Genomic DNA, 21,716 nt, shown 5'->3' on the forward strand with positions numbered 1-21,716 from the left:
CACTTGCTGGACACAACCTCAGTGCACTACAAAAATCTGCAGTGCTTCTACACTCCTCTTAAAAAGCAAAAAAGGGGGGGAAAAAGTTTCTTCACACATCTTACTATTCAGTGTGTGCCTTGCCGACAAGGTTACCCCAGAGCAGCTCTGTAATCCTTCACTGAAATAGGCTTTATTGATTGCTCTGGTCTATTGTTCTCTTTTCAAGTCCCCCAAGTTCAAGTTCATCCTGGTGTTACATCATGTCTGGTTGCTACGAGCAACCAGACAGACCCAGACGTGACTATCATTAGCAAGAAACCCTCCGCTCTCCTCCCACCAACCTTCCAGTGGCTCTGACGTAGCAGGCCCACTGCAAACACATTGAAGTATTTATTCTGCCTAATTTATGACCTACACAGCAAGCAAGACCCCCACTCCAAAAACCAACACTGTTGTATATTTAATTAATCTGTCTTTCTTGGGCACTTGGGAAAGTTAGACAAAGGACTAATTATTGTGTTTCACTCTCCACACTTTTCTTTTTTTTGCGGGGGGGTGTGTGTGTGAATATTTGCATGGGAAAGAAAACTACAAGGCCCAGCATTGCCCCCCCTCTTTTCTTTTTGCCCTATTGACATTTCATGAAATACTTTAGCTGCTTAAGGGAATTAGAAAAAAAAATGCGATGTGAATGTTACTCCTTCTGAGTTGGTATTCAGTAACACAAATCAACTCATGACATGTTTAAATTTAAATGCTAACCACACACTCTCAGAGTTACTTTAAAGGTTAGTTTTTAATCAATAGAAGTTGCTGACTCCGGGTTTTTGAGCTGCGCACTGCAGCTCTTGGGCTTTTGTCTAACGTTAAAGCTTTCAAACTTTTTTTTTCCTTGAGATGATTTTAGCAATGATTTGCAGACACAGAAGGCTATTGTGCTCTGACCAGCAACATGTCACTAGAGGAGCGAGTTGTCCTGGGGTGGGGTGTCAATATGACTCCTGAAGGCCTGGGTTGGGGGTCTTTAATAACCCGTGAAAAAAGCTTAATTAACCCTTTCAGGCCCAAACCAAAACCTATTCTTAAACTTTTTCACTCCTGTAATTTGACCATTAGTCCTTATTTCAACATAGCACTAATCTTCATGACAATTAACCCAGCTACTTGACCAAGGCTTTCCAGGATGGGAAGTCAGCTGGTTAGGGGAACTACACAGGGAATTTTTTTTTTTTTTGGAATGAGGACTCTGATTAAATCATTTATTCCTAGAGATGGCAGATAAACAATGATAATACTAAAAAAAAAAAAAAAATTCACCCATCCATATCACTGCATGGTTTGTAGCTGAAGAAGCCCCTAATTCTGTTATGATGAGCATGACAGCCACATGTGTGTAAGCCACTCGCTTTCTAAAAACTTCCATGAACTATGAATAACGTCAAATGGACAAGATAATATTTGGAAAAGCCCTTTTTTTTTCTCTTGTGATATTTTCTTATAAAATCTGTTATACAAACGGTCCAAATTTCAAAACATTTTACTTGATGAATAATTCTGGGCATTGTCTTCTTGGGTCATACAAGAAAAATATGAAAGAAATCTGAGATTGTTAAATTGTGGTTGAGGAGCAAATCACTGGGAAAACGTTGCTACATTAAACGAAATTCATTTATGGGGAGTCAAAAAATTATCCTCAGATATTTACTGATATAAGCTTACATTTCCTATATTTTCTGCCTTCATATTGTATAGCCCTTTAATCTAACCTACTGTATCCAGATGGACTACAAAGGAGTCTCTGTCCCTTATCTGCAGGGAGTTCCAATATTACAGTAGAATATAGGACGATGTTATCTTGGTACATTTACATTAAGGAAGTAAACACAGAGCTTTGATCTGTTTTCTCCTTGGGAACTCTCAGCCACGGTTGTTTTGGAGGTCCATAAATCCACACTCCCACAAAGGTTCGAGTTCAGTAAAATTAGTCTGTTACGTTCACAATTTCTACAGTTTGGGAATTGTTGGGAGGGTGGGGGTGGGGTGTGCCGGAAGGGGGGTAATTGTCCTCTCTCAGTGCTCAAGGTGAAACATCAAAAGAAATCTGCAGTCCAGGACCAGAGCTCAGCTTTCCTTTCTCCAGTCAATGAAGAAGTAATCTCATCAGGTTGGAAAGTGCTGACTAAGGATTTAATAAAGTGCCTGCAGATGTGGCGTCTCTAAGGTATTCAACTCATGTAATGCAAAACAGCTCCACACTGAATGTGCTTATAAAATTTCATTTAACCATTGCAGTGCGACTTTTTTTTCCCCTCATCGTTCTCTAAGGAGTTTTATCACACTTCCCGCCCCTTAATTTACGGCTCCGTGAAAGTTCGAATCCCATTCTGCCAGGATTCTGGAATACTCACGGTAGTCAGGTTTTATGAACCATAAACAATATCTCTCCGGCTGCATCCTAAGCAGGAAGCCTGCGGTGGTACCTCTGGCAGTGGCCAACTCTTTCCTTTCCTAAGTCGCAGGGAGAGCAATTAGGAAATTGAGGCTATTTCCCCCAAATTTGGTCACGGGGGTGTTTAAGACAAGGCTGATGAAGAAGACTCAACAGTCTTCCTTAACAACGAACATGCTAGTGCGAATAACAACTTTTTCAAAAAGCTTTTAATATACTCTTTCCACTAAGAGGGCAGGATGTATATTTAAGAAACAAAAGGAAATACAAGTCTGTTTGAGATAGCTGTATTTTACTTTAACCAAAAAAAAAAAAAAAGGCGAGGGTGCTGGGGGGGAGTGGGGAGGGCGGAACAGACTGTGACGCGGCAGAATCTGTTTTTCAAATTAAAAAGTTAAACAAAAGGCCTCAAGGGCAAAGTTGAACACTGCGGAAGGAGGTTGTTAATGTGGAATCCAGAACTGGGTGTGACACTCCATTTTCTTCTCCAGGCAAGGTGGGTTATTTAAGGACATTCCCGCACAGAACACAGAAACAGGCAAATACAGGGAGGCCTCTGCCCCCACTCAGCCAGCAGGCCCCACTCCCCTCTCCTTCCTACTCCATCAGCCCCCAGAGAGGATGTTGCCAACCAATACTGCAAGAGTTGCGGTCAACGTTTTGACTTCTCTCTTGAGGAGATGCTATCTCTGCTGGGTCACCCTAATCCAGTCAGTCATTTTTGGCTTCCTGCTCTTGTTTGGACGAGCTAGAGCCCACTGTTTAGCCCAAATGAGTTGTCTTTGGCAAGTTAGCTAGAAGCCTAGTAGCCTCCCCCAACCCCCTTCCAATACCATGGAGAGGGACAGGGCCTCTGAGCTTCCCACATTAGAATCCACCACTCGGGAGCATTTCTTCACTCACTTAGCAAGCCCTAGCATCCTATGGTGTGCTCTGTGTGCCAGGCTCTGCGGATGTAACGAGGACAACAAACATGGTCCCTGCTCTCGTGAAGTTGTCCTGCAAAAAGAAGGCTCTGGTTTTAGACTTCTGTATCCTTCAAAATACCAGCTACCTGGCTTTTCTCACAGTCGGATCTTTAAAAACTGATGTCGACAGATGAGGCTGAGCATCCAATGTCCGACGGACCCAGAACCGAGTCCCACTTCTCCCACTGACTAGCTTTGTGACTCCAGGTAAGCGAGGTCTCTGTCCTCGGGCCCCCAGAGGACTACCGGGAGGGACATTCTGCATGACATGAGGGACAGCAGTTTCTGACACCAGTTTCTTCTGACAAAGGGGCCATGCTGTACCCAGGTGTCAATTATTGGTATTGCCAGCCACGGGCTTTGATCTCTGCAGTCATTTTTCTTGGCTGATTTTGTTAATTAAAGAAAGCCAGTTTTCAATAATGCTAAACCAAGAGTTGTTTATTGTACAGGAAACTATTAAAACATTAATGGGCCATGATTGGCCCCGCTTACCTTTGTGGCCTTATCTTTTCACTGCTTGTATTCAACACTTGTGCTGTTAAAGTTCTTCCAGATCTCCCAAAGCCAAATGCTTTCTCCCTGCTGGGCCTTGGCACAGGCTGTCCCCCTCTCCTTGGCTTGGCTAACACTCACTGGTCCTTGTGGTCTCAGATTAGCAGTCCCTTCTTCCCAGGGGTCTTTCTGCAGGTCTTTAGTCCTGGGGTCTACCTCTGTCACAGTCACTGAACTGTAATTACCTGTTTTCTCCCCAAGAAAATGGACTATCTTCTTGCATGTGGCAGCCCCAGTGTCTTGCCTGGTGGCTTAATAAATACTGTTGAATAAAGGAAGGAAGAAACGAGGTGTCTCGAAGGTTCCCAGAGCCTAGTGTCTGTTCCTCCAACAAGGTAGTGAGATGGGTGACTACTGGCATGGCTGTGTCCCATTCATGCTCACGCCGCATGTCCAGGTCTCTCCAAGTGACAGGTGCTCCCCGCAGGGAGACACAGGTCTCCACAAGCCGCCTGGAGCAGTTCTGATTGAAGAGCTATTGTGACGGGCCAACTGTGGCCAATTGCGTCTGTAGCATGTGCAATAGTTTTGTAACATGGACCGTTGCCTACTTACTACGAGCACAGAAGAGTTGTCCAAACCACCACTCCCTGGAGAGTGACCGTGTTGCTCCCAGCCAAGACCTCTGTTTGGTTCAAACCTCAAGACGGGAAAACACTAATCTTTTTACCCAATAAGCCATCCAGCACCTCCAAACCTTGAGAGTGCATACACAATCCAATTATTCCGACTGTTGTTCCAAAGTCTGACGCTTTCACTGTATTCCAACTTGCCCAAGTGTCTGCCTCACCACCAAGTAAATTCTTTCTTTTTTGCTCTCCCTTTTTTTTTTTTTTTTTTTAAATCAAGTCATCTTTCACCTCGTGAAACCAAAGACTTCTGAATTAAGAACTGCGCTCTGGCCCACTTCCGTGTGCCCTGCAGACTTCCCGGAGGGCTGGATGGAAGAGCGGTAAGAGCAAGAGCACTGGGGTCGGAGTTTACAGAATCCCACCGTTTCACTAGTACACTGTTATGCACTCAATGATCTTTGGTAAGTTAGCACTCCTAGGTCTCAGTTTTCGACTACGAGAAATAGAGATGACAGCTTTATCAGTTTTTGTGGGGCCTGAATGCCTGGAGAGCGAGAGGAGTAGGGAAACCCAGCAAGCCAGAGTCGACAGCTTCTCTAACTGTAAAGTGTGTACAGGCCTTAAGGTCCATGTGAGGCCTATGGAGGACCAGTGCCTCTGGAAAGGAATCGCTCACCAAGGCGACGTTCTCTTACTTCATGATATAATTTCTTTGTTAAAAGTAGTAGCTGCTTTAGTTCCATTTCTCCAGTTGCAAGAGAAAGTTCTTGAGAAAATAAAAATCTGTCTTTAATTGTGGTATTAAAATCAGAGCAGCGAAACTAACCGCTCAAAAGGAACTGGCTCAAGTTTATGAAAGGCATTTGGGCCCTTGCCTTGCAAGGCTGAACTGCACGCCTTGGAAGCTGGGGGCGAGGGGGAGAGGGGACGGGGTGGGGCGGGAGGGAGCAGTCAGGCAACCAAGTCGGACAGAAACAATCCTATTTTGGTTTTTGTTAGCGAATGGCATACTACATAGATCAGAGACTTCTTATAAAATACAAACCCCCACTGTACACAAAGCACAGGAAAATGTGAGGAAAAAAGGGAAAAACGAAAAGCAGCTTAGAGTGTGTTAACGCTGCCATTCTGTCAGCTTAAAGAGTATTTTATGCTTGATCAACAGCTCTTTTTTATTGTGCTTTTCTTTCATTCATTCAAGACATCAAAGCCGGGCACCACCAGTGTACCTGCCCTTCTGGAGTCGCTTGTGAGGGGGTTCTAATGAAGCACGACTCTGGGAGCCGGAGACCCCCGTGGACACGGCAGTTCAAAGGGAATATTTCAACAATGATTACATTTTGTAAATCTTTTTATGAAAGAGACAGCTTATTTCCTGCTTTTTCATGAAAAATAGATTCTATCCATTAAAGTGAGCCCGCACCACGGAAGCTGCTTTTGAGATCTGAGGTGCAGTGTGGGGATTAAGAGGACAAGGACCCGATGAAATCGTCCAGAGTTCCTACCTATTTGGCCGTGATGGCACTGCCAAATGTTCTGGGTGGAGCCGAGACGGTGCACCGGGCGGCTCGGCCCCGGAAAATGAGATGACAACGGTGTTTTGCCACTGATTTTTTTCACCTAAGGCCCTGTTGTCTATTACTTGTTCTTTTTAACTTTTTTGATTCCACTAAGTCCAACCAAATATCAGAAGGCATCAGGCAACCCCTTCTACTGTACAAAAGTAAGATGAAAGATTTTAGAGTTACAGATCCATCAAATGCTGTGTTTTCATGCTCTGAAATGAGACGACCCCTTTTCCATATGGGAAATTAGCCATAAAAAAAAAAAAAAAAAGAAGCTAGTTCTGGTCTGAAGATACAATACAGGCTTTATTACGGGCTACGTGTCTGCCCCAAAGGCAAAAATAAAGAAGGCAGCCTGGCCCTTTGTAATTTCTGATTTTTAACATTAAAATAATCTTTCCCCAAGTCTGTCTTTCTTTTCTTTTCTTTATTTTTGGCGGCGGGGAGCGTGGAGGAGCAGGAGCAGGGCAGGAAGAGAATGTGACTTCCTGGGGGGCTATGAAATGAAAAAAAGTATGTTTTCTACACATCAGATTCCAATTTTAATTAAATGCCTGTTGTCTAACAAGTGCAGACCGTCACACTTAGGGCTGGCCCAACGGTGGCCCAGGGAGGTAACCTTTCTGGTTTAAAAGGAGAGGCGTGAGAGTGGAGGTCGGGGCTCAGCAAAGCGTGGCCGCATTACAATAATCAGGCCACTGAGTGCTTCCCACTCCTGGCTCTTCCCCCAAAGCTGAGCAGCTCTTCCCAAACATGACTCAGGTTCACAGTCAATCTATCACGTCAATTTAACATTCCGATTGTGCAGGCAGATAAAGTCGAGTAAGGGAAAATAACACTGAAAAGTCCAGTGATTTAAAAAACCCTCCCAGAGACATCTTGCAAGAGAATGACAGAAGATCTGCTATTTGCCAGAAACAAACTCCCAAACGAACCTTTTCAGCCAAGGAGCCCTTTAGGCACTGGATGGCACTGGCCACCTGTGCACATCCCAACCCCTGCTGCTGCCTCCTTGCTTGGCCCGAGCACAGGTCTTTGCTTCTCACCCCTTTCATCCTCCTCTGTTCACTGTCCAGGGTCCTCCCTCCTTGTCTGTTCCAGTCCTGTCTCCTGCCTCCTCCTGCCCCTCCAGCCTGTCTCTCCCGCTCCCTCTCCACCTGTGTTTGAGCCCTGTCAGGAATGAGGGCAGACCTCTACTCTCTCAAAGGCTGTGCAAACCAGCAGTCCCCCTACTCCATTCATGGATGAAGAAAGGAAGGAAGAGGGCACACTCAACTGCAAACACAGCCGGCCTGGCTGGCAGCTGGGACGGAGGCTTCTGCAGTGAGCCAGAGAAATGAGGAGGCGCAGAGGCGGACTCCGGACAGAATGTGGAGGCGGCTGCAGCATCTCAGTTCTCAGGCTCAGGAGAGAAGAGAGCCAGCGCAGACTGAGATGCAGCTCGGCATCGGACTGTGAGTCGGGGCCCGGGTTCGAGTCTCAGCTCCGTCACCGGCTGCCCTGTGACTCAGGCCGCTCTGATTACACGACAAAGATCCCATCCTCATACTTTCACCCTCCAGGAACACCTGCTTTTCAACTTTACAGGCCCAGGAGTCATCTTTTCCTTCTTCACTGTGTAGATGTGATATTGACAGCAATAAAACTGTTCATCTCCCTCACTGAGGGTGGAGTGAGCTTAATCACGGAAAAAGTTGAGACCTAAAGTTTAGTCTGTGTGACTTCAGGGACCCCACTTTACTTAGCCAGCCTCAGTATGCCAGTTATTATAGTATTATTTATATTATTTGGGGGAGGAAATAGCAAACATAGAGATAAAACTTTGAAACACTGGCCTCAAATGTAAGCAGCATTATTCTGGGAGACATTGTTGTGATCTAGACGTCATGGGATGGGGTCAGGGTTTCATCGGAGCCAACTGCCCTGGATAAAAATGGCATGGTTGCCCTGAGCCCAGTCAAAGCTCTTCTGTGACATCCCCGAAAGCACAAACCAGAGACCAGCAAACAATGCTTTCCTCCTCCTTCTGAAAAATGTGGTAGGATTTAGGGTTTTATGGCAACAAAAGTTGTCTTTGTTAAGACGTGACTTGCAAAACAAACCCACATGGGGGAGTTGGCAGTTTCAAATGACAGTACTTTTTTTTTTTTTTAATGCTGAAACAGCAAATGCTTTTTATGTTCAGATTTATTTCCTTCTAAATTTGTAGATTAAATTTACAACTAAGCAATATTCACTACTACAAACAATTAGACTCTTCCCGCATATTTCCAGGGGAGGTGAGTGGAAAGCTTCTCAGTAGGGCTGGGGTGGGGAGCTGTGCAAAAGTGAAATCCCAGGGCATTAACAGTCTCCGTCAAGGGTCTTATCAACGATTTGGACATAAACATAATATATGGGATCAGAGCTCCTTGGCTTCCCTGTCAGGAATCTATGCTTCTTGAGGAGAGATAGTATCATTCCAACCCAGAAAATTTAATTCAGTGCAGCTCACTTTTACCTTTTTAGCAATGACTTTAAAGATGGTGATCTCATAAGCAAAGATTACTAAAGACACATTTACAAATATGTCTTATAAAAAATCGAGCATGTGAACTACATCACTTGCTCTGCGTTCAGATGAATGCTACTCGGTGGTGCTCTCCTAGTAACTCAGATTTAGGAACAAACTCAGAACTCACACACACACACACACACACACACACACACACACACTGCTAATGTGGAACAGTTCCACACCTCTACTATCACTTTATTATATTTTAATGAAACCAATTACAGATTGGATGACAGTTATATGTTCACTGGGTCTTTAAATATCCTTTTCTCTTGTTAAATCACCATATGGCGAGGAGATCCTATTGCTCCTTTTGCAGGGATGGTGGCAAATTCAAATGACAGGTATTACCTTCACTCTGATTCTGCGATCACAGAACCCTTGCAGGGATGCCACCTTGTGCCATCCTAAAGGTGGTTCAGTTAAAAAAAAAATACTTGAAGGCTTTGCTTTCTTTTAAAGAAGTGAATTGTCTGAACTGAAATACGGCTTCCTATCCTACCGTGGCAGCTTTCTGCGTTGTTCTCCAGGAACACGTTTACGAGTTCAAGTTCAGGTTTAAACTAAATAAAACACTCCTCAGGAGTTTATAACTGAGCCTCATTTACACGCGCTCCCTCTGAACTCTGCCGGCCTCAGGATGCTAGTTTCCTAGGCTTGGGGAAGGAATGTTTTGCAGTGGGAATCTGTACTGCTTTCTCAGGCATTTTAGATCAGAGGCCAGGCAACATGGAGGTTTAGCTAGTATTAAAAGTTTCCTCGGATCTACTATAAAGTCAAAGAAAGGGAGAAAGGGAGACACGGCTCGGCCAAGAGAACTGGACCTTTTTAATTTTCTGATAAGGCTTTAGAGTTAACATTCCAGTTAAAAAGATTCTAGGCACAGATTCGAGAATTCCATAATCACGATTTCGGACTTCTCTGCAATCATTTTCAACTCTTTGTGGGAAATGGCCGATGTATATTTATTCTCTTCAAATATAAAAACTAGGGTTTGCCTAAACTGCTTTTCTGACTTGAAAAATGCAGTGTAAAAAGTGTCATGAAGATAAATGTCCCCAACCCAGAAGGGACTCCGTATCATGTTGATGAAAAAACCAAAGGGATTTCTGAGGTCAAAAAGAGCTCAGGGATTTTCCAACCAATAGAGTTACACTAGAGAGGAAGAAATGGCTATTTCTGGTTTAGAACCAGGAGGAGTTGAAGTAGGGGTTCTGAGATGCTCATAGAAACCAACCTGGAGAGAGCTGGCTTCCTGGCTGAGACTCAACCTCCCTGCTAATAAGCAAGGGTCTAGGAGTTCCAAGAAAGCAGGGATGGTCTTTGTAGACAAAAATGGAAGGGGAGCCGGATAAACAGCACTAGGGACTCTGCCGCTCACTTTCTCTCTGAATTTGAGTTTAGCAAGAAGGTGGGTCCAGCAATAACAAAGCAACGCTGCAACACCCGAGAGGTACTCTGTAGCATCTCTGCCCTGGAGCAGTTGTTTCCTGGCAGGTGAGCATACCCGGCAAGACTGAGGGTTGCCCGTGGCATTCCCAGGACCCAGCCTCAGCGGCTGCCTCCCTGCAATGATAGGCGATAAAATCAGAGAAATAGTTCAAAAGTAAGTGCTGCTCTGGGGGTTCAGAGAAGAAATGACCTGGCGCAGGGGGGAAGGACTGAGTCCATGGCTGATCTGGTCTCAGTCTGTGCCTCTAATTAAGGATACCTTCCCAGCATGGTGGTTGTGAGGATGAAATGAAATGATGTATGAAACTATGAATGTGTTTTGTCTTTTAACTTAAGTTAAACTAAGCTGTTAAACTAGGGTGATGCCTTGTGTGTGTGTGTGTATATTCTTTTCTGACATGGGGAAGACAGAAACCTCATCTCTACAGGCTAGTGCCTGTAGCTTCTTGGCCTAATGCAATAATGGGCGGTCGCTTTTCTTGGATAAATACAGTAACGGCAAGAGTATGCTGGCTACATCCTCTTTTCTCTCAATCCCTTGAACTTACCCAAGCTCAAATGCTAGAAACATTAAGAACTTTAAAAAATCAAATTAAATGTGAATATGCTTCCAAATAAAACCCTTTGCTATGAACATAGTAAGTTTCTTCTATTGGATAAAGACATGAATAAAAGTAGAATCCACTTAGATGGTATTCTGTAGAAATGAACCATAAAATTCGTTTCTTTGAGGGCAGCAGTTTACTTATAATGACTGAATGAAATCAGAACTTACAACCCTAAATGTTTCTTAGCCTTTGGCCAGGAATGATCAACCAATCTGCAGAAAGATACTAATTTGCATATGAGAGAGTTTCAACTACACCATTAGTCACTCAATCCCAAATTACTGAGAATCATGTGTTCTTTCTTTTGTCATACTTTTGTTTCTCTTCTTTCTTTCTCATAAACATCTATCTAATTTTGACTCTTTCTCCACTGTCCTCTGGACTTCTACATTAAGGGCTGCTGTAGGAAACAGATTACACATAACTGCCTTTGTTTATCAAACATAACTTATTTTTTTTTAAAGTAACTCTGGCAAAATGGTGGATGGGCGAATTTTGAAACTTCAGTGGTTTGCTGACTTTCCTGAGGATTTAATTTCTCCATGCAGCTTTTTGTTCTTAGGAAGACAAAGTAATTTGATAGTTGACCTGACAGTTCAAGAAGTTTTACATTCACTAATGAGTTGGTAGCTAGATGCAGATTTAACGTTATTCCATTTATGCTGACTCTTACGGCAAAACAGTAGTCTCATCCTTCTGATTTTCCTTAAGAAACAGAGAGCACAAAATCTGGAAACATGTTTGCTGGATGCAGTTAGATGGAAGGCATAGGATGAAGAGGGTGAGCTATTTCCTGGATGCAAACTGGGTACTTGGAGAAGCTGCCTTCTCTCTCCCACTCCCGTAAGAGTTACTCAGTGGTTACAATCCTTCATCTTACTGTGGAGCTTACTTCTGTGCCTGGTTCTTATTCCAAGCAAGCAGCCGGGAAGGGGTGCGAAGGGATAGTCCAGATTTGACAGCACTGACCCCAGAACTGAGGAGCAATGGTGAATCCCATAAGGAGTGTCATTCTGCAGTTCTTGGTTTACAAAGGTCATTGTGATGTAAGGCCCAGGGGGAAAGCCAAGCAAATGGCCTTCCTGGAACATGGTGGGCTTGGGGGGAAGGGGGGGATGATGTTATTAGGAGGGAGGGTTGAAGAGAATTTGGTACATCTTTATTTGGGAAGAGGCCAAGTGAGAGAGAACAGCATGGCCCCAGCTGAATGGTAATGACGTAGCAAATAGCAACATTCAGAGCTATCCAGATATCAGACAGAACAACTGGCAGATATGAAAATCATTATAAGATGTGAAATTATACCTCTCACTGCTTCATTATCACTATATTTCATAATATTTGTCTAGAAAGGCACACAAAGCCTATCAAGTTAAATTAATCTTAATGATCAATTTTAGTTTTATTCTAATTAAACAGTTTCAATTTAATTAATGCGAGCACAGAAATTAGTCAGAATTACAAATGTAAATGTTGAACTTTAAATCAAAGGTCCTCCCTACTCCCTGCCTCCCGTAGAAGCACTTTAAAGTGTTTGCCTCTGAAAGTTGATGGGAGTTTTAACCTTTGTCTGCACTGTGAAGGACAGAAGTTAGAGAAATATGCCACCAAAAGCAGGAGCACAGGCAGAAGGACAGGTTTAACACCCACCCAACCCACCTCCCCCACCACGCACACCCACCCACGCCCACACCCACACAATACTCCTGGCAGTACGTGAAGATAAATTCTGCAAGATGAGCTTTTAAGTTATATGCGTTTGTTCCTCACGATTTCAATGCACCTGGGTCAGTCTAATGGATACGGAGTTTTTGTAAAACACCTTTGTAAAATAGAAGCCGTGCACCCGTATCCTAAGCCACGTATTAAACTACCAGTCCCTTCCCTCCCTGGTGTCAGACAGCCTGCCTCTCAGTGCTGCTCTGCCCCTGATAAGCTGTGGCCTGGTAAGTTGTTTCCACTCCCTGGGCTTCGGCCCTCTTGTTTGGAGGTGCTGCCTTATGAAAATTACACACACTTTATTCTAAAATGTACCTCAAGTCATAGCTGAAAACAATGGAGCCTGGAGTAGAAAATCTTTTAAGAAAATCACCAGCTTCAGTATTCTGTATTTCTATAACTTCGAAAAATACTGGCATCTTAAAATGGGTTTGAAAATGGTACGGGGGTACATGTGTCTTGAGTCATCCTACAAACACATTTAAATAACCTTCCTTCTCTCTTAATAAAAATCCTGAGTTGGGATCCAGAGCTCTAAAAATCTGAGGAAGGAAAGGACCTTAAAGGAAAAGAAAAAGATGGCAAAAATATGGAACAGAAAAAAAAGATACTAAAATGAAATGCACAGTCCCCCCCCCCCTTTTTTTTCTATTTAGAAAACTTGTCCTGGTGAATCATACTTAGTGACAGGTCTGTAGTGTCGCTGATTCTTGGTCTTAGAAGAATGGTATATGACATGTAAGGTCCTGTGTTCTCTCTCTTATCCATAAAAGAGCCACGACTTCTTTTCCCACAAATCAGCCTTCATCCATGATCCCCCGTCATGACTTGTTCGCAACTGTGTATAAGAACTACTTGACAGCAATCAATCCACTATCACTGTTTGGGGACATTTCAGGAAAGCAGCAGAGTAATTTAACAATATAGTTGATTAGTGTAATAATCATCGTTAAATTTAGTGATGATGGTGGGATTTCCCCTTAAGTTGGTTAATGACCATGGACAACTCATTTCTTGACTGCCAGTGGTAGAAATGGTTTCTGAAATATTAACTTCTGCCCCATGGGAATGACACTTAGCCCATCACATTTAATTTCTGACCTTCACTGAACAGCGTGATCCTAATCCCTTGATTTTATAATCTTAACTAGGAAACATTAAAATATGGATTGACTTCAGTTGGCAGGAATCTTTATGTTCTTTTCACTAAAAAAGCTATAAATCCAATGGCTGACCTTTTATTTCCAGGTCACAAATGACACCCACTCGCTTTGGTCCATTCACACAGGATTTATGTTAGGGTCTACAGGTATAAGCCATGAAAGTTGAACTTTAATGAAATGTCTTTCAAAGATGTGCACTTAACCAAAAATTTCCCACAAAAAATTCGTGGATGGCCTTTTAAAAACATCCATCATATCCTCAAGTTCATTGCTGGCTTCAACGAACTCTGCTTCTCACTGATGGTTAAGTTCCTTCTAATAGTAGCATTTTTCTGAGAATATAAATTAGGCTTGTGTTTGGGATGATAACAGTACCTTAGTTTCCAGTTTAAGTTTCTAAACGAAAAGATTCCTGAAATGTTCTCTTTGCCACCACCATAATTCATCTATCTCCAGCTGAAAAATGTCTCCTGTCCTCTTCCACAGAATCAATGGTATTGATGGGAGGCCTTCCATGTTGTCAATCAGGGAAATGTGATTTGATGGGACCCCCAAGCGGTGGGGGGGGGGGGGGGAATATCAAACCTGCTCAGGTCCACACCATCTGAGTGAGATCAATGTTTCCCATAATACTCTTCCTGTCCTGTAGCACCCTGACTGTCACAATTAATAATGTAGCAGGAGCTGATTAACTTAAGTAAAGTGCTCTCCACTGTGTAAACACATAAAGATCTATGAGGCAAAAAGGAAGGGGGCAGGAAAGAACAAAACGTCATTTTTAATTTTCATGTGGACACATTCTCACTTTCTATTCTTCACTTGTAACAATTACTGTACCAGCCACTCTGAGGGAGTCAATAAATTGATCTGGGTCCTGATGGAGCAGCAGAGCAGACGGATCTGACACCATTATCTGCAATGGAGAGTGTTGGGGGCTGGGGTTGCACTTGGGTGGCAGAGGGCAAAGGGGAGAAGTCAGGCAAGGCAAGAAGGCATTGTTCTAGATGCGGAATTAATGCTCGACACGGAGCTTCTGGAATGGATAGATGCATGCGTGTGCTGTGGTGTGCGGTGTGCATGTTATGTGTGTGCGTGCCTGTGTTGGGAATGGATGGAGCGAAAGAAGCCTTCGACTTGGCTAAAGGATGAAGCCTTCGACTTGGCTAAAGGATGCAGCCTAAGTGATACAGTATGCACCACTTATTTAAGTCCCGGCGGTATTTCAGTCACTCACACCCATCTGCAATTCAATGAGGATCACCACCCCATTAGAACTAATCATGTCAGCTGTGGATCTGACAAAATAAACATTCAGAAACTGTGCTCCCAGGTTCATAACTTGTTTTCGCGATGGGATTTTTTTCCTTCTCTCCCTCATCCAGCATAACGTTTAATAGTTTTTTAATATGAAATTATAACATACACAGAAACTCTCCGTATGCATCCCTCAGCGTATTTTTCCTCACAACCAGAAACTGCAGCTGTTAGCTGAGCTTTAACTTGCTCCTTGGGAGTGTGCTAAGTATGTTCTTAATAAATAAATATCATTCCACTAGCTAATGAGAGGATTAATGCACGACTTATGAAAAACGGACATGGGAGGATGGGGGGAGAGATGACTTAGCTCAGGGGGAAAATTACCAGATTACCTGGGGTTCTCACCACTTTAATTAACATTTCTATGTCTCTACTGGCAATCACAGCTCTCTGGTCCCAAAGATGGAGGAGACGCATCCTGCCTCACGTCTGGTGAGGTTCAATGCTAAGGAGTGAAAAGGCAGCAGCACACGTCAGCTTTCCCTGTGCCAGCGTAGTGGGCTGGGGGCTTCACATTCTAACCATATTGAATTTTCCCAATGCTCTAAGTGGAAGGCAGAAATTAATTTATAATTTTATAAATCTGACATCTAAGGGTCAGAAAGGCTAAAAATTAACCCAGGGTCACTGCAGAAGTCAGTTCAGGCTACCATAACAAAATACCATAGACTGGGTGGCTTAAACAACAGAAATTTATCATCTCACAGTTTTGGAGGCTGGGAAGTCCAAGATGAAGGTTCCAATTGATTTGGGGGTCCTATTCCTGGCTTGCAGACGGCTGCCTTCTTGCCAAGTCCTCACATGGCAGAGACAGAGCAAGCTCCCTGGAGTCTTTTCTTCTAAGGGCACTAATCCCACCACGAGGGCCTCACCCACATCTAAACCTAATTACCTTCCAAAGGCTTCATCTCCAAACACTATAACACTGAGGGTTCGAGCTTCAACATATGAAACTGGTAAGGGGGTACAATTTAATCCATATCAGTAATGCCCTGAGACAAATCAAAAGCAAGTCTGTCTCCAAAGCTTGTATTTTCTCTACTACGTTATAGTGCCCAGGAGAGGAGAGAACCTCCTGACTTTCAGCCTCAGTGCTGCTACGACCTGTAAAATCTCATACCTCACGAGTGTTAAACCAAGCTAGGTTCAGGTTCCTTCACATGCAGAGACCCCCCCGTGCCCCTCCCCTGCTTCTCATCTCCCGCAGAATAAAGTCCAAGTGCCTCACCACTGTATAAAGGCACGCGTGTACTCATGACTAGACCCTGTCTAACTTCCCAGCCTTGTTACTCAACATTCTCTGTCATTTACTTTGTATTAACCAACGTACCAGAACAGAGCAGAGCTCTCCCAACACACACCGCTGTTTCTTTGCACGTGCTGTTCCCCTCTCCTGGAATGGAAGTCTGTCTGTCTCCTTCGAAACTGGCTCATGTGAAATCTCCTCTAGAACGTCTCCCATGAATTCCCAGCCTCTCCCCAGGGTCAGCGACCCACTCTCTGTGCTGCCTGTGGGTTACACACACTTCAACTGTCTCCCTTATCAGACTTACTGTCACTTCTTTCCTTTTCTCCTTAGGAGTCTATGGGCAATGGATGGCAGGGACTGGGTCCCAGGTATCGGTAGGCCGCTTCCCCCCGAGTGTGGTGTCCGGGATACAGTAAGCGCTCAGGAAATTCTGCTTTCTTCTTCTCGCTAAGGACAACCACATGGCTGGTGAGTGGGAGAGGTGAGCTAGGAATCCAGGTATTTAGACTCCTCATCCAGTGCTCCTTTTACTCCTCCAGGATGTACTATGGCCAGCTTCCTTCTCAGACCTCTCTAGTGTGTTGTCCTTCCAGCTGCCCAGTCCCACCCCTTCCCCAGCACACAGACACACCTGGCCACAGACCCGTGGAAAGGGGATTTCGCTTGAGACGGGCAGAAAGCTGTGTGCCGTGAAGACTGGCCTCAAGTTTCCCTTAACTGCTCAAGGCAAGCAGCCTTTCCAGCCTTGGAAGGCAGCACTCAGCACTCCCCACATCCTTAAGGCAGTGCCTGGGGACCCAAGGTTCCTGAGGATGCCCCTGCCTGGGCTGCGCCATGAGCCCAACACATTCAGACTCTGGGGGGTTGGGGGGAGGGGGAGGGCGAGGAACACAGGGCTAGGACAGCCTGTCCTAACCCGGTGTCCCAGCTCCAACCCAGGGATCCAGCTTATCACAAGCTCATGTGATTCATTAGTTAATGTGTAAAGCATTTGGAAAGTGAAAAGCCAATTAGAAGTGCTAAGTTATTTCATCTCTGCTGTAAAGGAAGCAATGTGAAGCCCGAGGAAAAATTCTCATGCAAATATTTTGGGGGAGGCCTGCTCTGCGGAATGTGACTCAATGAATAGGCTCCTTTGAAAGGCTCTACCCCCCAAATGCCACTGATAAAAGAATGTGCCTTCATCCTCAATAAACAAACAGGAAGGTAAACAAGTGGGTGTGGGAAAAGCAGCCAGAAGAGTCATTGAGAACTCACGTGAGATCTTTGAGAATCTCACAGTAGACAGTAGGCCCTGGCCTTCAAACTGTGTGTTGGTAGATCCTTCAAGGTCTTAAACTCATTAGAAGGCCTGGGAAAGCCTGCGTCTGCAAGGAACCTCTCCTAACATGGAGTCATTATTTAGAGTACAGAAACGTTTGGTAAAGCAAATTCCTCTCCGGCCTGGGATTTTTCACATGCAGGGGCTTTGTGGAAAGTGGGAACCCCACCTGTATTGCCTTCTCTCCTCAGAGTTCATGCAGCGGGGCCAATCCACTCATTTTCCTGTTCTCTGAACTCTGTTGACTCAAGCTCAGCAAAACCAGGCTCTTTTCTTTTGCAAAGGAAGCATCTGGTTCCAAGTCATAAAAGAGAAACCCAGAACCCACTGCTGACTGTTTGATAAGCACCTGGGAGGGCACACGGAGGGCACTGTTTCCCAGAGTTCCCCTTCAATTACAAAGGCACATGTCCTTCAACGCAGCCCTTTCAGAGTCCTCGTTTACCAGGAGAACCCTGACCCAGCTCTGTGGGAGCTGGTCTGCACAACACTCCCATACTTCTGCCCAAATCCTGGACTCCAACAGAGGGCTGAAATGAGATGATCACTACACATTCACACACACACACACACACACACACACACACACACACACACACACACACACACACACACACACACACCATACACGTCCCCTAGACACACAGGGAGTGAGTGTGCAGGAAAGGCACTGGAAGACAAGCAGCAAGAGATGAAAGGAGTCAAGTGCGACAACGAGTTGAAAAGTGTGTGAAATGAAACCTACCAGGGAATGGGAAAAAGGAAGATGGCAGATACTGCTAACAGTCTACCCATTACCTGTTGCCCCTTCTTTCCGGGGGCAGTTTTGTTTAGGGAGGACAATGTGAGCAGCCCTGGGTAATGAATTATGATCTTAGCCAAACATTAATTTTGTGTTGGCTTTCCTGGTATCCTTTGCAGCGAAAGATTAAAATGTGACCAGTTTTAGTCAATGAGACCTAAATAGAAATTTGCCAACAGGAAACAGGGAAGGAGTACGGCAGGATCTTTGTTGCCTGATGTAAGAGGAATAACAGGGAATGATATGGGTATGATGTCTGGAGCTGCAGCAGCCATTTTGCAACCAGAAGCACCTGCATGTGGATGCTAAGGACAGTGGAGCAGAATGTTAGGAAGAGCAAAGTTTCTGCTGGCATCATGTAGCAGCTTGAAACAACGCCAACAACTACTCACTGACAAGATTCCTTCCTGTGTAAGAACAAAAAACACTTGATTGGCTTAAGCCACACTTAATTGGGTTTTATTCTGTGAGGTAGATACTATTACTGTTTTCATTTCATAGATGAGGAAACAGAATTTTAAAGGGTAACATGTTCAAGATCATTCAGATAAATGGCACAGCCAGGATGTGAAAACAGGTCTAGCCTATTCTCCAGTTCATGAATTTGTTCTTGTTCCCTCAAAGAAATCATGCTGAGTGCCAGGTGCATTTCCCTTAGTGTCCTGAAACTTCCACTGATCAGAAACATCATTATCAGGATCCATTTTGATGGTAGTTCTGCAACTGACACTATGGTTTTCTGACTTCACTGCAAGGCCATCACCTAATTCTGATCAAACTCCTCTCAGTTCTTTACACCCATTCACAGCTTCTTTTTTCAATCTTTGCCTTATTTCATTTTCTATCCCACTTTCCCAACAATCCCAAGGGCTAAGTGAATACAAACAGATGTTTAGTCCTTTCCCTTCTTCTGTGAAACCTAAAATCTCCTATGAAATCTCCCTCTTATCTTCCCCTTCTCTACTGATCTTATTTTAATACTGGAAAAGAAGCAAGCAAGAAAGGAACCACTATTTACTGAGGATCTACTGTGTGCCAGATCCCATGTAGGCACCTTAATTCTTTCAACAATCACCAATTCGCTTCAACAAAGAAGCTTTTCCCAATTTTTTTGGAGCCAGGCAAAAGACAAACAAACAAAAAGGCTAAAACCAAACCAAGACATGCGGCAAAAATGATGGGCTCTCTGAAGTACAAGAACTGAGGGAGAAGAAGGAGACCAGGACCTAGAACAGAGGCTCTTGCTCTGGCCAGCTCCTTGTGGCTGAGGACGACTAAAACGTGCCACCAAATTAAAACTTGAAAGACAAAGGTTCTGTTTATTGAGAAGTTTACTTTAAGAGTGTCTTATAGCCTGTCCGTGAGTTGGCGGCCAAGTGTCTGTGAAGAGAACATGTCAAGAACTCACAGGCTGACGCGGGAGCTGGGAAGCTAGGAGGAGTCACTCCTGCCCACAGCAGGAGGGAACAGACTTCAGGGGTAACTCATCTCTGCCAAGTGGTGCTGCCTATTTAACACCGATGGCAGGAGCCAAGAACGTAAGAGAAAAAATGACCAGGTGTCGCCTTTCCCTGCAGATTCTGGGGGTAACAACTGTCGCAGTCCTTACCACCCTCAGGGACATGGCTTCCCCTTGGGAAGTCACTTCTTCATCGGCGCACACGTTGGCTTCCGAGGAGAAATGGTGTGCAGGGCAAGAATGGATGTGCCCAGCTGAATGAGGCTTTGGGAGTGCCTTTAGGGCAGATGCAATGGAAGAATCCACGAGATTATGATCTTGTGGAGGTTCTTGTCCTAATTGGTTGGATGGTTACTACTTTAGATCCCGTGTTTGGCAGGGAGGTTCTGCCCGCACCCACACAGCAGCATGTGAGGACGTGTTGACTGATCAAGTCCTTCTCTGATGGGGCACACTGAAGGGAGTGGTGTGGGCTCTGGAATTGGAAGCGGGTTTGTGTCCTGGCTCTACCAACCCCTGGCTCTGTGGTTGGGTTCTGGGGAAGTCACTTCCCTCTCTTTAAACCTCAGTTTTTGAACCTGTGTAATGGGGATAACAATAATAATGGCTTTGTCTACTTCAGAGGGTTGCTCTGAAGATCAAATGAGAAAATACTTTTGTAGTCCAGGAAACACTGTTTAAATATAAGAGTGTAGTTATCAACCAAGCAACAAATGCAATAATTTGCTGAGCGTTCAACAGGTGTCAAGCATGTATCTTCTCTACACTAACAGAATTTAAGACTAAAGATAACCATAAGAGGTAAATAAATTCAGTTCTTACCATTTTACCATTAATAAACCAGACTAGAAAAACTGATTTACCAAGAAAAAATTTAAAAATTACCCCAAAATGAAGCACACATACTACTAAGTGATGAAGTAAAGCTCCAACCAAGATCTGAAAGGAAGGCTCACAGTGTCAGCTGCTCTGCTGCTGGGGCTCTGGGCAGAGGCTGGCTGTTCTCACAGATGCGGACTAATATCATTAGTAAAGGTCTTTTTCCCAGGCAGGATGAGAGAATGAGCTCAGTCTTGACTTCACAGATGCAGGAACAAATAGGAAACTAGGTCAGGTCTTCAGAAGAACCCAGTGCAGCATCGGTCCTACTCCCTGATGTTAAGAGGATGCGTCAATTGCAGACCATAAAGAGAAAGTGGCCGGTAACCTTTCATTATGAAACAGTGAAGGATGCAGATCGTATCTGGGAAAGAGAGAAGGTCTGGAGACAGACTGGTGCAAATCCTGCCATGGGACAAGTGTACTCTCTGAAACTTCAGTTTCCTCATCCGTAAAACAGGAATAGTAGCATCAAGCTTAGAAGGCTCTGAGGCTTGGATCGAGTGCGGGCACTGAACCTGGCATGCTTCGGAGCCTAATACAGAATGCCCATTTGGCCAATTAACTTTTTTCGAAAGTTAGGAGTCAGTGGAATTTTATCTGCCATTCCTCTCCAATCTTGGGAGTTTTTCGCTGCATGGGCTTGTAACAAAAATGCTCAGAGCCAACTCTAACTAGATGGGGGAGGAGATATATATATATATATATTCTCTCTGTAAGGAAATCTGAGTTTCTTCCCTTTGCCACTCTCCAGTTGCTCCTTGAACTTCTGTGTGGTACCTAACCTCCTACAGGCAGGCAGCTGGGGTCAGGGTAGGGAGGAGGCAGGGAATGGCTTCAGCTAATTGCAGTGTAATCTCAAGTGCGCTTGGTGAGAACATTACACAAGGAGGGGTGTTTCTTGGAAATGAGGGCTGAGGGGAGTTCTGGCTGATATGCCAGCAGTGGGAAAGGATTTTAAATTTATCTGCTTGGTCCAGAGAAGACAGAACTCAACGTGTCTCTCTTCTTAAGATGGGCTAAAGCCTTATCGACCGGCTCATGGCCAAAATTAAAAGTAGAAAAAAAAAAGGTAAAATGTATAGGAACCAGAATCATA

At 44.4% G+C, this 21,716-nt stretch overlaps 1 protein-coding gene and 1 long non-coding RNA gene across 9 annotated transcripts in view; one reads left to right on the top strand and one right to left on the bottom strand.

The window, feature by feature from the left end:
* Positions 1–21,716, bottom strand: part of NFIA (nuclear factor I A) — a 534,267-nt gene that overhangs the window by 9,206 nt on the left and 503,345 nt on the right. The gene's annotated exons all lie outside the window — the stretch shown is intronic.
* On the top strand, positions 2,867–5,421 carry LOC116156893 (uncharacterized). Its single transcript, XR_004140811.2, has 3 exons — positions 2,867–2,927; positions 3,376–3,606; positions 4,804–5,421. It is a non-coding gene; the product is annotated as an uncharacterized LOC116156893 (long non-coding RNA).

The sequence above is a fragment of the Camelus dromedarius genome, chromosome 14, assembly GCF_036321535.1.
Source record: "Camelus dromedarius isolate mCamDro1 chromosome 14, mCamDro1.pat, whole genome shotgun sequence".
NCBI classification, from domain to species: Eukaryota; Metazoa; Chordata; class Mammalia; order Artiodactyla; family Camelidae; genus Camelus; species Camelus dromedarius.